This window comes from Pinus tabuliformis, chromosome 7 (genome assembly GCF_031772625.1).
Source record: "Pinus tabuliformis cultivar Carrire ecotype Pingquan chromosome 7, CPIR1, whole genome shotgun sequence".
Taxonomy (NCBI): Eukaryota; Viridiplantae; Streptophyta; class Pinopsida; order Pinales; family Pinaceae; genus Pinus; species Pinus tabuliformis.
In genome coordinates, this window is record NC_142293.1 from 1,508,802,296 (window position 1) to 1,508,819,539 (window position 17,244).

Consider the following 17,244-nt stretch of genomic DNA (forward strand, 5'->3'; position numbering starts at 1 on the left):
AGTTGTGTCTCTTCATATGTTTGAAAAACTATATATGTTGAAATTTGTAACTAGGTTCGGTCTTAAATGTATTAGAGATGTACTTATCAAAAGAATGAAGAAAATATTTTTATTTTTATTATTATGACTTATTAAAGCATGGGTTTCATGCTTGGGTCATCATGTTTTAGGTTAAATTCCCCATTGAGGACTTCTAGGATTTATTCTGAGTCATTAAAGTCATTGTACATTTAAAGAGACCCTTCTTAGGCTTTCAAATCATGTAAAATGAATTATTTTTGAGTCAAAAATTAATTTAGTCTCCTCCACACCAAGTCAGCCTCAAGAAGATCAAGTCGGCCTTAAGACAAGTAATTCGACCTCCCCTGAAGGCTATAAATACAAGGAGATCAAATTCATTTGGAATATCTCATTCTCTGTCTCATAGTTCGATCTCTGAAGCTAGAAGTTGGAAAAGTGCGAAGTTGGTTTAGGGTTGGAAAAGGAGCTTAAAGGAAGTGTGAGTTTCTAGAGGAAGATATAAGGGCTAAAGATTGAAAATTTGGGACAAGTCTTACTCAATTCCGAGGTCTATCAAGGGAGATCGAAGTTCTCCAAGTTTGTTCAAAGTTGTTACTGCTACATCTGCTAGGTCGACGCTGCTATTGGATCGAAGCTGATGCTGATGTTGTTAGGTCGAAGTTGCTTTGGAAGGGTTGTCATCTGCAAGAAGGATTGAGGGTTGACTTGGTGTGGAGGAATCTTTGTCTGGGTCTAGAGTCTTGGATTATCTTGAGAAACTATTGAAGGAAGAATTGTTGACTGGGTTTTCCCCTAGATAGGGGTTTTTCCCTGGTTGTCTGCCTACATATGTTGTCCTTGTGTTATTGTTTTGGTAATTGCTTGATGAACTAAAAGATAAAGAAGAACATAAAGATAAAAGAATCACAAGTAATTATCTATATAAGAAAATATTTCTTCCTTTCTGATTTTCTAACATGGTATCAGAGCTAAGGTGAAGGAGGAAAAAGGCAGTGTTGAGTATCTACTAGAAGGATCTAAAGGATTGGTATAAGGATCATATTAGGAGGTCTTATAAGAGAAGATGCTCTCTATGTTCAAGGACAATGTCTAACACATTAAAGAGTGAGAACACGTTGGAAGGAGCATCAGACTACAAATCTTGGAAGAAAAGGATTGATCTCATTCTTGAAAAGAACAAGGTCTTGGATGTGGTCAGAGGGAAGGTGAAGAAACCTACCAAAGAATCCAGTGATGCAGACAAGGTGAAGTATAGGGAATTGGAAATATTGGTTATGACTCTAATGGTAGAAAGAATTAAGGACAATTTTGTCCCATACATTTCCAATATCGACTATGCTCAAGAAATGTATGAAGAATTGACAAAATTATTCACTATCAAGAACATAGGTCAAGTAGCAAGCTTGAAAAATGAGTTGAGGACTGCAAATATGACTAAGGATGATATTGTGGCTTCCTTGTTTGTAAGAATATCAAGGATTAGAGATGAACTTCAAGCCATAAATGAAATAGTGCCAGAGAAGGAGCTAGTAATCATTGCACTGTTGGGATTACCACCTACTTGGAGCTCTTTTGCTTCAGGGCTCAATAGTTGGAAAGAAGCTCCCACCTTGGAACAATTGTGGAATACCTGCACCCAAGAAGAAATGAGAATTTCTTTAGTATTGAACAACGAAGTAGAAAATGTGTCAAATGCTTACTCTACCTCTCACAAGAAAGGGCACTCCAAGAAGTCAAGAGGGCCAAGAAAGAAGGTTGATATGTCCAAGATAGAATGATACCAATGCCATAAGATGGGTCACTATAGAAGTGACTGCCTTGACAATCTGAAGAACAAGAAAATAAGCAGGGATCAACCCAATGTAGTTGAAGAAGACTAAGCTTGAAGAATTGGATTTAAGGGACTTACACTAATAAAGTCTTTTGATCTAAGTTTTTTTTATGTCTTTTTGATTTCTAATTTCGTAGGTTTAACATTATGGAAAAACATTTTTATTTTTTCTTGAGGTTATAAGTATCCCCGAAGCTTGGAGGGAGCCCTCATCAACCTCCAAATATTAGTATCGTATTACCATTTTCATTTTTAGTTTTCCTTACTTATCTGGTTTTGTTTGCATAAAATACTAATCACATTTCTCCTCTTTTTTCCTTGTCTATGAAAACTTGTTAAAGAATCGAGGAAGAAGGTCTCACAACACAAAGCATTAGAAGTACAAGGTTTGTTAAGAGACAAGAGGTATGTTTTGAATTACAAGTTTTGCTCTCTCCATATTCATTCTTAATAAACTATTACTAACATCTTTTGTCTAGCTTCTATGAATCTTAAAGATTCTTGATTGGGTAATTCATCATTAGATAAATCTACCCTCCTCATATATTTGATTGCTCTTGTGGAACCCTAGGAAGGTTCATTGTGAAAACCCTAAATTAAGGGTATGTCGATGATTATGTGTGAAATCCTAACTTGCTTAGGGTTATTGTTGAAAGAAAATGTTTGATGTTTTGATGAAGTCTAAAGTAATTCACTGATGCTTGGATGATGTCTTGTTTGGGGTTTTAGTATGGTTATGGAAACTCTAACTTGTTAGGGTTGAATGGTAATGTCTGAAATCCCGAACCTTTGAAGTATTGATAAATTAGGGTTTGCTATATTTTGTGTTCAAACCCTAAATCATTAGGGTTTGGTAGAATGTATAAGAAAGACCCTTATAATGTCTTAAGAAATTATTTCTTTGGGATGTGTATGTTTGTCCGATCAAACCCTAGTCCAATCAAGTTTGTTATATGTCTAACTCTTATTGATATTTGTGTGGTTGGGTTTGACTAACACAGGTTGTGTTATGCTTATGCACGCTGATGAAATCCTATATATATGAGTTGGCCTAATTGTTGATGGTCATGAGTCCTAGGGTTTGGAACTAAGCCCTAGTTAACGTTTGTTTCTCTAGGGTGATAATATTTGTGAATTCTAAGGTTTTGGAGTTAAACCTTAGTAGAAGTGAAAATCTATGATGTATGATGACATTGTGATAGATAAGATTTATGTAAGATTGTTGAAAATTTGAAGTTTTAGTTATGACTGATGTTTGATTGTCTGAGAAAATCTAGGGTTTGCAACAAACCCTAGTGGATGCTAGTCATGTTGTTGATTAAGTTGTGATTGGTTATTGATTGTTAAATCTCATGTATGAAATCTAGCGTTTGTATGAAACCATAGTGAGAATTCTAACATATGAATTTTGAAAGTTGTTAGAGACTTTGTAGATCTATATTTGTTTGAATTGTTTCTAGGGTTTTCTATATGTTGTAGTAAGGTATGTCATAGCTTTAGAAGAAACATTGAAACCATAGACGTAATGAATGTTGTTATGAAATAAGCCTTTATGAAGTAGTCTAGGGTGTATGACAAAGTCCCTAACAAGATGTTGAAGAGTATGTGTCTCTTGTTTGTAAGTTTGGGCATCTGATATATAAAGTTAAATGCTTCCGTGATTTTGATATGGTTAACTTCATGCTTCTATAGATTTGGTTGCACTTGCTATATAAGTTGTGCAGGTACGTGATCTTCAAAATAATGAAGATGTTCGTAAAGAAAAGTTGATGTGATAAGCATAATGTGAATGGTGATGATAATGATAACTCTGATGAGAAGGATGGAAGCCATGAAATATTCTCTGATGTCGTAAAGAAGAAGTAGAACTCCCTAAGTTAAGAGGGAGCCTGGATGAAATATCCCTAGCTTAAGAGGGAGCTTGATTGAAAGAAATCTCCCTAGATTGAGAGGGAGCACGGATGAAAGGAATCTCCCTAGTTGAGAGGGAGGTCATATCATAGTCATGATGGACACCTTAATAGAATAAATTGGAGAATGTATTTTTTGAAGGGTTGTTGAGTTAAGAAAAGCTGGATCGATTTATGAAAGGTGTTGTTGCATGAGAAGTAGCAAAGCAAGTTGCATGGTTGAAGAATCTTCTGTCAAGATTCATTGGGAAAGCTCTAAGTCCTACTATGAAAAGTTGAGAAGCAACATCAGGGTGTTTAGAAGACCTCGAAGGTTTGTATCTATGTAAATATGAAAGTTTGCTATTGATTGGGGTTTTTGTTTGTACAGGTAAGTCTCTCGGAAGTTTGATAGCATGTTTTCAATCACTTAATTGTTTTCGGTCAGTTTGATTGGAGAGACTTTTTGTCGATCTATTTGATCGGGGAGGATTTGTTACAGATTGAAATAAACGAGAAGTTGAGGCTTTGTGAGTGAGACATTACCTGGTAGGACATTTGGCTGACACTTTGTGTTGATGTCTAGTTCTCGAAGTAGGGAGGGTAGCGTTGGTCATGGAGCTCTGACCTCATATAGGCACCTAGATCCATGGGTTTATGGTTAGTAAGTAAGCTTGATGGCACCTAGAGAGGCTGAAAGCTTTAGTCCATCTTAGTTCCACTTGGATAGATTTCCCTGGTTAGGAATCTAGTCCATGGAATCGCACTGCCTAAACTGTTGGAAGACCTTGGATAGATTGCCGTGGTCAGGAATCTAGTCCATAACGTTGTGGTGCCTAAAGTTATTCATGGTTCATGTGTTCTGAGATCTTCCTTGTACTTGTACTAATGAATAACTCCCTAGTTAAAAGGAAGTGTTGAAATTTGTAACTAGGTTAGGTCTTCATAAATGTACTTGAGATGTACTTATCAAAAGAATGAAGAAAATATTATTATTCATTTTTATGACTTATTAAAGCATTGGTTTCATGCTTGGTTCATCATGTTTTAGGTCAAAGTTCCCATCGATGACTTCTAGGATTTATTTTGAGTCGTTAGAGTGATTGTACATTTAAAGAGACCCTTCTTGGGCTTTCAGATCATGTAAAAAGAATTATTTTTTGGTCAAAAATGAATTTAGTCTCCTCCACGCCAAGTCGGCCTTAAGACAAGTAATTCGACCTCCCCAGAAGGCTATAAATACAAGGAGTTCGAATTCATTTGGAGTATCTCATTCTCTCTCATAGTTCTATCTCTGACGCTGGAAGCTAGAAAAGTGCGAAGTTGGTTAAGGGTTGGAAAAGGAGCTTAAATGAAGTGTGAGTTTCTAGAGGAAGATAGAAGGGATAAAGATCAAAATTTTGGGACAAGTCTTACTCAATTCCGAGGTGTATCAAGGGAAGTTGAAGTTCTCCAAGTTTGGTCGAAGTGGTTGTCGCTACATCTGTTGGGTCAAAGCTGGTGTTGATGCTGCTAGGTCGACGTTGCTTTGGAAGGGTTGTTATCTACAGGAAGGATTGAGGGCTATCTTGATGTGGAGGGAATCTATGTCTGGGTCTAGAGTCTTGGATTATCTCGAGAAACTATTGAAGGAAGAATTGTTGACTAGGTTTTCTCCTAGATAGGGGTTTTTCCCTAGTTGCCCCCCTACATCTGTTGTCCTTGTGTTATTGTTTTGGTAATTGCTTGATGAACTAAAAGATAAAGAAGAATATAAAGATAAAATAATCACAAGTAATTATCTATATAAAAAAATATTTCCGCCTTTCTGATTTTCTAACAATATATTGGCAATTTTGCTCCTTGGAAACCAATTCGATTTTTGTGTAATCAAGAAGAAGAAAATCAACGAATTAAAGGGAGAAGGAAAGTGAAGTCTAAGGAGAAAGAACGTCTTGTTTTCTACCCTAATTCGTCCACACGTCTGAGTATTCTCTATGGTTTTTCAGAGTTGTTACAGGGTTGCAATTTCAGGGGCTAGATTTCTAGGGAATGACCAAAATTCGAAGATTTGACCAACGTTGACTTTGATGACATTGATTTGCTGGAAGAGACTTGGAGGAGCATTGACTTGGGTTCTTTGTGATTGTCTTTGTCTTGGTCTTGGTCTTGGTCTTGGGTCTTAGATATCTCAACTTGATTTGATTCTATAAGAAGAGGATTTCTTGGGTTTTCCCCCTTATGGGGTTGTGCCTTGACTTGGAGCCTACGTCTTTACGTTCTTTGTCTCTTGTGATCTTCATGTTTTATATTTTTGGTAATTGTTTGATGAAGAAGAAAAAATTAATTTTAATAAGAAGCAAACAAACACTCACAAGTAATTATCATGATAGAGGAATCAACCCTAATCTATAAGCTTATTGATTTCTCAACATGTCCCAATTTAGGGCTTCCTCTAACACTATATATTACCTAGTCGTGGAGCTAAAAATGACAAGCATGTGTGGCATCTTCTCATCAAGAAACTCGTTGAAGTTTATCTGAGGCTTGGGTTGCATTGAACATCTGAAGGAAAGACAAATTTGGGAATCCTTTCTGAGAAAAAACTCGTGGAGTACTGCTCTAGATCATCCGAGTTTTGTAGCATAGAAACAGGACTATTTTGAGGCCAATCTTGACCCCTTTTCTGAAAGCCTTTTTAATCCCTTTTCGGCCTACATTCAAGGCTTTTTTTGCAGGGGTCTGAATCTGTTAATCTTTGAGGTTGATTCATGTCTTCTCTTGAGGAAAATGAAATCAGCCTTTTCTAAGGTCCTTCCTCGAGCCAAATTTCGGCCTTGTAAGGTAGAGCTATTGAGGCTTATATTGGCCACTTTTCGAGGTTGTTTCTTGCTAACCTGAGGTAGATTCTGAACTGTTTCTCATGCATATTTCGAGCTGGTTTTCTGAGACTGGTGTTGATTTGGGGTATCATCAGATGTGCTCTAAGCCTCAAATTTGGCAGGGAGGCTTGGGCACAGGTATTTTAAAGAACCAATAAAGTGTTTTGGGAAATTCCACCCAGAAGTGATTTTATTAAAATAATTAATATTTTTAATGGGGTTCCTAAGTCTAAACTTAGGAAAATTAAAATATTAATAGGTATTAATCTAATCAGGGGTAAAACATCTAGAAAATTCCATGGATCAAGTCAAAACGATTTGAACCTTTCATTATGTTTTAATCTAGGCCGTTGGTTGCCCAATATGAATATATACGAAGGGACTTGAGGGTCACTTGGAAAACACATAGAGAGATTGAGAAAATTGGTTTTCTGAGGTGAGAAGTTCCCAAGAGGAAAATTGATTGAGGAGATCTTGCAGCAGAGGGGCGGTGAGAATCTGAGAGAAGGAATTTCCAGAAAGTACAAGGTAGAGAGAGGACATAAAGGTTGACGTTGGCCTATGTAGTCTTGACGTAGAGGTAACATAGTCAGTGAGGGGAAGTTGAGTTTCTGCTGAGGGAATTCAAAGTTCACTTGCCAGAAGCCAGGGTGTGAGTCTGGGAGGCAAGAAAGTTGATTTCTCAGCCAATAGAGGATCCAGAGTAGAGAGGTAGTGTAATACCCAGGAGGGGTGACGCAGAAGCTGCCTAGGGTGATGCAGTTCTACGCAGAGGCCACGAAGAGGGTGAAGCAAAGCCTCCAGAGCTGAAGGATCAGTCATTGATTCTCCAGTGACAGGGTGAGATCATTTCACTAGTATTTTGTCAAGTATTTTCTCTATAAAGGATTGCTAGTTGAGCATCCTAGATTTGTACTCAGAATTTTCTCTTGCATAATAATAAACTCTTAGAGCTATTGCATCAGTTTTCCTGCATTGGGTTTTTCTAGGGACTATTTGTCCAAAAATAATTGTGTCCTATGTGTTGCATTGTTCTTTCTTGCTCAGTGTTTTGTTTTTGCAAATATATTAATTAAGTGAAGGCTGTAGATTTATTTACTTCAAAATTTACCATAGAAGACAGTAAATAACTTGTATGATTTAATCAAGTAGAAGTAACATCAGTTTGTTGTAGTAGGGATTCCAGTGTAGGAATTTTCACACGGTATCAAAGCTAGTGCATGAGAAACAAGAGGAGCAAAACCAGAAACCCCAGTGTTGAGCAGAAGGGGAAGTCAAAAATTTGTAGGAGGCAGCGAGTCGAAACCCCAGAGGGTTTGCACAGTTCCTTCTAGAGGGTCGAAAATCCGAGGGAGCCTCTCTCCGAGTGAGTTGACGGAGAGAAATAACTTCCAGTTTGATTTTGCAGTGGCAGAGGGAGCAGAGTTGAGCCTCAGTGTGAGGAGAAGGTGGTGGACATTGATTTTTCAATAGGCAGCTTCGCCAAGATGAAAAGGCATCAAAAGAAAGAAGCAACGGAACATAGTGAGGGAATACTTCCTTAATGATTTCTTGTCGATGAAATCAACATTTTTCGATTGCTGAGTAGCGGAGGAGCAGTAGCTTACCAGCTCCATCAGGGAGTGCGTAAGTCAGCCCACAAGCTATGCAGTATGGGGAAAGAGGGAGATGTTCGACAATTTTTCAGAGGAGATGGAAACCAAGGGCTTGAGGGATCAGGATAGGTTGGAAGGGGCTTCCAACTATGCTATCTGGATGGCTAGGATGACCTCACCACTAGATGAGCATGCCCTCAAGATGTACGTTGATAATGTGGTGGTTGAACCTACGGATGCAGATCTGATGAAAAAGTACAAGGCTGAGATGGCTAAGGCAAAGAGGATGATCCTGGACGAGGTCAAGGATCACATGGTGTGCCACATTGTCAACAAAGGGACCACTAAGGAAATTTAGGATGCCTTGGCCACATTGTATCAGGGAACTTTTGAGCAGCAGAAGATGTACTTAGAGCAGAAATTGAGATCTGCTCAGATGGAGAAAGGGGAGCGAGTGGATCCATTCCTTATGAAACTGAAGAAGACCTGTGATGAGCTGTTAGTTGCAGGAAAGACTCCTCAAGACTCGGAGTTAGTGAGATTGGCTCTAAAATCCATCTCAGATGATTGGCAGATCTTTGTCCAGAGTATCCTAGGTAGGGCAGCATTGGAAAATTGGGACGAGATGTGGGCAACTCTGAAACAAGAAGAACTAAGGAGAGACCTACTCAAGGTAAAACTTGACAGGAGCAACAACAATAGTGGGTCGAAGCCCAAAGTGGAGGAAGAGGATAATGCAACCTTTGCATCGAAGGGATAGTCAGGGCAACAGAGACGAAAGAAGGACGTCTCCAAGGTGAAGTGCTTCAGATGTGGCGAGATGGGCCACTATGCATCCCAGTGTCCTTTGAAGAAAAAGGACAAGGATGAGAAGCATGATTTGAAAGTTGCAGCCGTAAAGATCGATGAGGAGGAGTTTGCCATGACAATTGAGATACCTCCATGAGGGAGGTGGGCTGATATAAAGTTGTAGTCGAGAGGACTACAGATGGGCAGGATCCTTGAGGAGCCCACCTCTTGGATCATCACCTTGCTACGGGAGCCCATGATCAGTAGTAGCGAGATGGTGGAGTTTTAGTTGGTGCCATGGAGTGTTGATTCGACATATGCAGTGGCTAGGAGAGCCAAAGATTGAGCAGCGCAGAGCAGTGAGGCAGCCGTGCGAGGAGGCACAATGGCTTCAAAGGGAAAGTGAGACTAGCAGCAATCAGGATATCAACATCGAGGAGTATCCATTGGATACTTATCCAGTTGTGGGTGTTTTCAGTTGCTTCTCTCAGCAACTGAGTTGCAGTACGGATGCAGTGATAGCAGTGGCAGTGCTAGCAGCGTAGCATTTGAAAGAGAGTTGCAGTGCAAATGCAGTGTTGGGTAGTAGGACCAGCAGCAACACAGATGCAGAGGGAGATGTAGTACGGATGCAGTGTTGATAGTGGTAGCGTCGACATCAGTACAGTTGCAATAGCAGCACAATTGTTGGTGGACAACATGTCAAACATCAGCAGTGCAAAGGATGCTTTAGAGTCAGAGCAGTATGTAGATAGGTAGTGTATTGCTAGAGCACATTCCTCGCTAAGAGGGAGTCTTGATTTGGGGTAGCATTGGATGTTCTCTAAGCCTAAAATTTTGCAGGGAGGCTTGGGCACAGGTATTCCAACAAACCTAGAAATTGTTTTGGGAAATTCCACCCATAAGTGATTTTATTAAAATAATTAATATTTTTAATGGGGTTCCTAAGTCTAAACTCAGGAAAATAAAAATTTTAATGGGCATTAATCTAATCAGGGGTGAAGGATCCAGAGTAGAGAGGTAGCATAATACCCAGGAGGGGTGACACAAAAGTTGCCTAGGGTGACATAGTTTTGCGCAGACGCCACGCAGAGGGTGACGTAGAGCCTCAGGAGTTGAAGGATCAGCCACTGATTCTCTAGTGATAGGGTGAGATCATTTCACCAACGTTTTGTAAAGTATCTTCTCTGTAAAGGATTGCTAGTTGAGCATCCTAGATTTGTACTCAAAATTTTCTCCTGCATAATAATAAACCCTCAGAGTTGTTGCACCAGTTTTCCCGCATTAGGTTTTTCTAGGGACTATTTGTCCAAAAATAATTGTGTTTTATGTGTTGCATTGTTCTTTCTTGCTCAGTATTTTGTTTCCGCAAATATATTAATTAAGTGAAGGCTACAAATGTATTTACTTCGAAATTTACCATAGAAGACAATACATAACTTCAATGATTTAATCAAGTAGGAGAAGTAACATCAGTTTACTGCAGTAGGGATTCCAATGTAGGAATTCTTAACTGGTTCAAGGAAAATCTTGAAGTAACTGGTCTAAAGCTGCATTTAAGGGCTTGTCTAAGGTTGTATGAAGGCATAAAAATGGTTGGTTTAGAAGAGAATTCTAAATTGTACATTGGTTGCAAATATTAAGTTATACTTGGACAAGTTTGACAAAGTGTTTGGAGCAGATATAGATGTAATCTTTGTAGAAGTCCAAATTACCCTTAAGAAGTTTGAGCAGATCTTGAAGTTGTTCTATTAAGAACTCTTGTGGAAAACCTTGTTATCATTCTTGTAGAAGTTTGGAACAAGATATTGAATTTGTCTTTGTAGAAGTTTGAAGCAAAGCTCAATATCAATGCCTTGATGAAATTGTGGAGCAAGATTTGACAAGTTTGAGCAAACCTTGAAGAAATAGTGAGGCAGAATCAAAGGAAGAATAAGGGCACCTGTATTGATGATCTGAGGTATGAATTTTATTGTTGAATTGTCTACAAATTCTATTGGACATGACAAAGGGGCAGTACTGAAGTTGTTTGAATGTTGTTGTAATTGGGTTATTGTCCCTGGTACGAGAGCCCAAGAAGTTTTGTTTGATCTTTTACTCTATAGGGTGGTAGGTTAGTGCTAGGGAAGGAATTTATAGCTCACTTCAGGTGGTTGTTGCCTCCTTCCAGTGGGAGCTGGTAATTTTGGGGTTGTAGCCCTTCCAATTGTACTTGGTAAACGAGAACTTGTAGCTTCCCTTTTAATATAAATAATTTTTTCATATAATTCTTGTGTAAACTTGATATGATATGATTCGTTAATGTTTGAAATACTTAATTTGTTGAAATTTATGAAATATTGATTCACCCCCCCGGCAGTATTTCCAACATTGGGAACACTTTGTTGAACAACACGGTCTCCCTTGGTATTATTTTTAGGAAAGGATGTATCCTTTTTGAATTGGTTATTAGGAGGATAATAAGACTTTGATCCTTTATCTCTTTTAGGGTGGTCAACCTAGTCATGATGGATGTTTGACCAATAGTAACATCATCAGATAGTTTTCCAACCTTTTGGACCAAGGCCAAAACCACTTCTTCAAATTGAGACTTTAGTATCGATTTGGCTTCAATATTAGCCCTAGGATAGTTAAACATCTCAATGTGCGCAGAATTCATGTTTTGTTAATCTTCAACGACCATCTTTTTTGCCTCTTCCATGCTTTTAGTATTTTTATCTCTAAGGGCATATGTCAAATGTCCATGGGCTCCCTTGATAAACCTTTCTAAGATAATGACATCAAAAGGTTTAAGTCTATCAAGGATTTCCTTAAGGATATTTCCAAATCTTTGGATGTATTTCTTGACATGTTCTTTATCAGTTTTAGCCATTTGGAGGAACTTGTCAAGAGCCATACCTCCATCTAAATCGAAGGCCCACCTCTTCTTGAAAACATCTTCAAATTGATCAAAGTTAGCAATGCTTCCTTGAGGAAAGCTAACATACCAATCCCTAACATCACCTTTGAATGTCAATGCAAATAACATCATAACAATATCCTCCTCATCAATGTTCCTAAGACATATAGCCAAAAGGAAGTTGTTCACATGTCTTTCAGCATAGATAGCATCAAATTGAGTTTATTGAAATATTGTTCAATTCGTCAAGGGGTGTTTTTTTTCTTTCTTAAAAAAAAAGAGTTATGTTGTGAGCTCATTGAAGGATATCCTATTAAAATGTATTTTATTTGGCTCCTTAGACTTATACTAGAATTGAATAAGGAGATCTAAGGACAATCTGTGCTTGCTTCAATTACATTGTAAGAGACATGCCTGAAATGGAATAAGAAGGTCAAGTGATTCAATCAAGAGAGCCATTGCAAGCGAGTCTGACAAGTGAGCACGAGGATAGTTAAAAATGGGTAAGGCGGATATTGTTTAGGAAACGTCTCTGAAGAAATCAAGGATTTGCAAGAGTACAACCCTGAATTGCAAAATCAAATTATAGCACTTGAGTGGAACTTACGTTGTAAATGAAACATAATTGATCACATGGTTGATACATGACAATTATCAAATGATCTTCAAAGTAAACTAGATATTAAGGATCAGTTGATTAATGCACTTCAAATAATATTTAGAGAAAAGAAAGATCAAGTTGGTGACATGCTTGATGCAACATTTGCATCTAAGGTTACTGCAATTTTGTTAATTTTAGATAACAATGGCATGTTTTATGCTTAAGGGAAATTTTAATTCAATTTTCTTATTAGCCCAATATCAATATCCAAATTAGAAGTCACATCAACATGATAGTAAAATGCAGATAGTGTGAAAATTTCTAACACGAAATCCTACTGCAGTAACTGATTTATTTCTCCTACTTATCTTTCACAATAAGTTATTTACAAAACCCTTTAGTAAACATTAAAATAAATTCTACTGCAGTTATCACATAATAGCATAGAAAAAATAATAGTGATATACAAGCATAAGAATCAATCACATCAACACAATTATTTTTGGACAATTGTCCTCGGAAAAACCCAATGCGGGAAAACCGGTGCAGCAGATGAGGGTTTATTTATTAATCTTCAGCAACAGTCTCTTTACAAGGAACGATTCTACAGAATATTGAGACACTTCTCAGAGAAAAACCTGAGACAACTTTCCTTATCTTTCCGTAGAAGTTCTAACACCCCAGAGACCCTCTGTCCTTCTTTGCGTGAGGACTACGTCTCCAGCTGTGTTGTCTCTCTGATCTTCCCTTTGCATTGTCTCTAGAGTGCTCTGTGTCACCTCTTCCTTAGTCTCTGACTGATGTTGATGCCCTCCCCTTCCTTCACCCTGCAACTCTCCCTCTCAAATCGAACTTTGTCTCCTTGAGAATCGATTTCCCTCGGGTTATTGAGTATTTTCCCCGTGTGTCTCCAAATGACTCTCAAGTCTTCTCTTATACTTTTCTTGTTGATGAATCAACAACCGAAATTAAGTCCCTAATCAACGACTAAGATTAAAACAGACTTGATCCTCATCTCTTAGAAGCTTCTCACCCATACCTTTATTAATACCCATTAATATTTTTATTTTCCTTAAGTTTAGACTTAGGAACCTCATTAAAAATATTAATTATTTTAATAACTCATCATCCAGGTGGAATTTCTCCAAACGATTTCTGGGCCTTGGAGGTTTCATATATTCTAGCCCCTCCAAAAAATTTCGGAGCTAGACCGCATTCGATGTCATCCAAAATAAACACTCCCTCTTAGCGAGCATTGTGCTCTAGAAATGATTCCCAATAGAAGCATCACACTATTTGCTTTGTTGGCATTTTGGCACAGGTGTGGCGCTACGATCCATGTGTTGTCCTTGATGGCAACTCTCTTTGATGACAGATCTCAGTCCAGACTACAAGTATGAAGAGAAATTTCATATACGCAGGTTCATTAAGCCCAAGTTGCGTATACACGCAGGTACTCTATAAACTAAGTCGCGGATACGCTGGTTCGCTATATACGAAGTCGCGTATACACGCAGCTTCATGAACAGAAAAGGGCGTACATGTCGAGAAGCTTCCCTTTGGTCCGTGGTAGTTAGTCCTCGGTACTTGAACCTATGTCTTTGGACCAAAGTATCTCGACAGACGTGTTGATCCCTAGTTTTGAAGTTGATGGTATTGGATTTCTATGGTTTTGGCCCTTGGTATTGAGCAAGGCCTAAGGCTATATAAGGAGAAGAAGATCATTAGGCAAGCACAATTTGAAAAGTCTTGAATATCTGAAAAGAAAGAGATCTGGTATGCAAGTTCTGGGTTGCTTGATCTAAGCTGAGGAGAGATCACACCGGTTGATGGAAGACTAGATCTAGGGACAGATCGGGATCTAATGGTTGTCTTTGGTAAAAGCGCGTGTATACGCGGGTTTCTCTCATTGAAGTAGCGTATATCTTTTGAAGTTTGATTTTTGGGGTTGCAGTTGGGTCTGACTGCTATTGCAGAGTTCTGTAGTCTGCTCTGTGTTCTGGTGACTGGTGTTGACAGGGTTTCAGTGGTTCAGTGATTCAAAGATTGATGATGCTAGTATTGGTTGTTTTGTGCTTCAATGATCTGTTATGAAAATTGAATGAATTGTGCTTCAGGAATATCCAGTCTGAAAATGTATGAAAAGTGGTACCTGAAGGAAAGAAGATTGTAGGCCAGCACCTACGTACTAGTATCTTACCTAGTACAAGAGCAAAGGGGGTTGGAGCTCCCTTCCAAGGAAGTTTGGAGAACGAGAGAAGGTCGAAGCCTTCAACAGGTTGTAGCCTGCGCACTGGTATAAGGCTGCACCAGTACAAAAGATTGTAAACTGAAGTTTCATATTAAAGAAAGATAGAGACGACTTGCAGCAGGTGGTTTTCACCCACATTGGGTTTCCACCTTATATCATGGTGTTCATGTGTGTGTTTTCTGTGTGATGATCTGTTCTGTTATACTGCACCTGTTTTACTATCATGGTTAATAATGTCCTGATGCATTTACTGAAGATAAGCTACTGAATCATAAGTTTTCTTGTTATACACTGGTTTCTTTAGACACAGTAGCGTGTACACGCTGTTTCACTTAACTGAAGTAGCGTATATGTTTCTGAGCATAAAATGAAAAAGTTTTTCTGATAATACTGATTCACCCCCCCTCTCAGTATTATTTCCAACAATTGGTATCAGAGCAGGTCCTTCAGAGAAGCTTGATCGCTTGAAGGTAGATCATTCATCATGAGCAACTACGAGAGAGAAGCATCAATCAGGCCACCGGTTTTTGATGGGACAAACTTCAATTATTGGAAAGTAAGAGTTACTGTCTATCTTCAATCTCTTGGTACAGAAGTCTGGGACATTGTAGATACAGGCTACACTTTTCCTTCAGCTACTCCTACAGATGCAGACGAGAAAAAGAAATATGAAACAAATGTGAAAGCAGTCAATACTCTATTGGGATGTATATCTCAATCGGAATTCATGAAGGTAATGCACTATAAGTCTGCAAAAGAAATATGGGACAAAATTGTCACGAGCTATGAAGGAGACGAACAGGTAAAGCGTGCTAAACTTCAAACTCTCAGGATTAAGTATGAGACTCTCAGAATGTATAATGATGAAAGTGTTGCTAACTATTTCCTTAGGGTAGATGAGATTGTTAATTGCATGAAAAACTTGGGTGAAGAAATAAAAGAGGCTATTGTGGTTGAAAAGGTTTTAAGATCTTTGTCCCCCAAATTTGAATCTAAAGTGTCTGCCATAGAAGAAAAGGAAAATCTGCAAATTTTTACTATGTCTCAGCTTCACAGAATTCTAACCGCTTATGAAATGAGAAAGGGAGGTCCATCAGACAGAAGAGAAGCTGCCTTCAAGGCTTCAGGCAAAGAAGATTATTATGAAGCAAGTCACGTGCCAGAAGATGAAGAAGAAGAATCAAATTTTGTCAGAAATCTTCAAAGGGGTTCTGGAAGGTTCAGAGGTAAGTTATCTTTTAAATGTTTTGCTTGTGGAAGAGTAGGTCATTATGCTGCCAAATGTCCTCACAAAGATAAGAATGACAAGGGAAAGGAACCTGTTAAATGGAACAAGAAACGAATGAAAAGAAGAAAAGCTATTACACTCATGAAGATAGTGATGGTCTTTCAAATAGTGACGAAGATGAACAAGGTAATAGATATAAACTTTTAATGGCTTTTGAAGATGATGACTACATGGATGCTATAGATGTAGATGGCTTTTATGAAGAAATGAATAATCTCAAAGTTTGCTTAGAAGAGAAAAGTGTTATTATTGATTCTCTACAATGTCAACTGACTGAAAAGGAAAAACATCTTGAAAAATTGGAATGTGAGATTGTTTGTCTTAGAAAGGAGATTGAGAAAACAAAAGCGATTAATCTCAAATTTGTTAAAGGATCTGAAACCTTGGATGAGATTATCAATGTGCAGCGATCTCCTCTGATCAAGACAGGTCTGGGATATAATGGAGAAACATCTCAAGCCTCTACCTCTAAAAGTTATCTTGATGTAGCAAGGAGAAGCGAGCAAAGGCCAAATAAAAGTCATCAGGTGAATCAAGGACAGTTTACCTCAAGAACAGACCATCAAGAAATTCGGGGACAAACTGCCTTAAGGACAAACAGAAGCTACAATCAGCCACAGGTAAAATCTTCCCAATTTGCTCCAAGAATGAATGTGAATAGAGGCTACAATCGGTTGGGTGATAGATCTGATTATCGCAAAAGTTTCTTTAATGGCCAATGCTTTTCTTGCCATAACTTCGGTCACAAAGCAGCTCAATGTGTTGCCTACAAGACAATCATGACTAGAGAAGCTTAAAAGCAAGGGAGAATGACTAGAACCATGAAAAGGACATATAACAACTTTTCGGTTCTTGAAAATGAAATTGAATGCTCTATTTGTAATAACTTTGGTCATGAAGACTCTGAATGCAGGAGCAGGTTCCGGAAGACAACTCAGAAGGAACAAACCTCAAATGTCAGAACATGGAGAATAAAGGAACCGCAACCAGAAAGATGTGGGATAGCCTTTTATGCAGAAGGTCAAGAAAGTCTATGGTACATTGACAGCGGATGTTCGAAGCATATGACAGGGAACAAAGAAAAGCTTGAGTCATATACTGCATTAGAAAAGGGGAAGAAAGTTTCTTTTGGAAACGATATCTCTGCAGCCATAAAAGGAAAAGGTGTTGCTCCATTGAAAGAGAAGGTCAAAGCTGGAAATGTTTTGTATGTTGATGG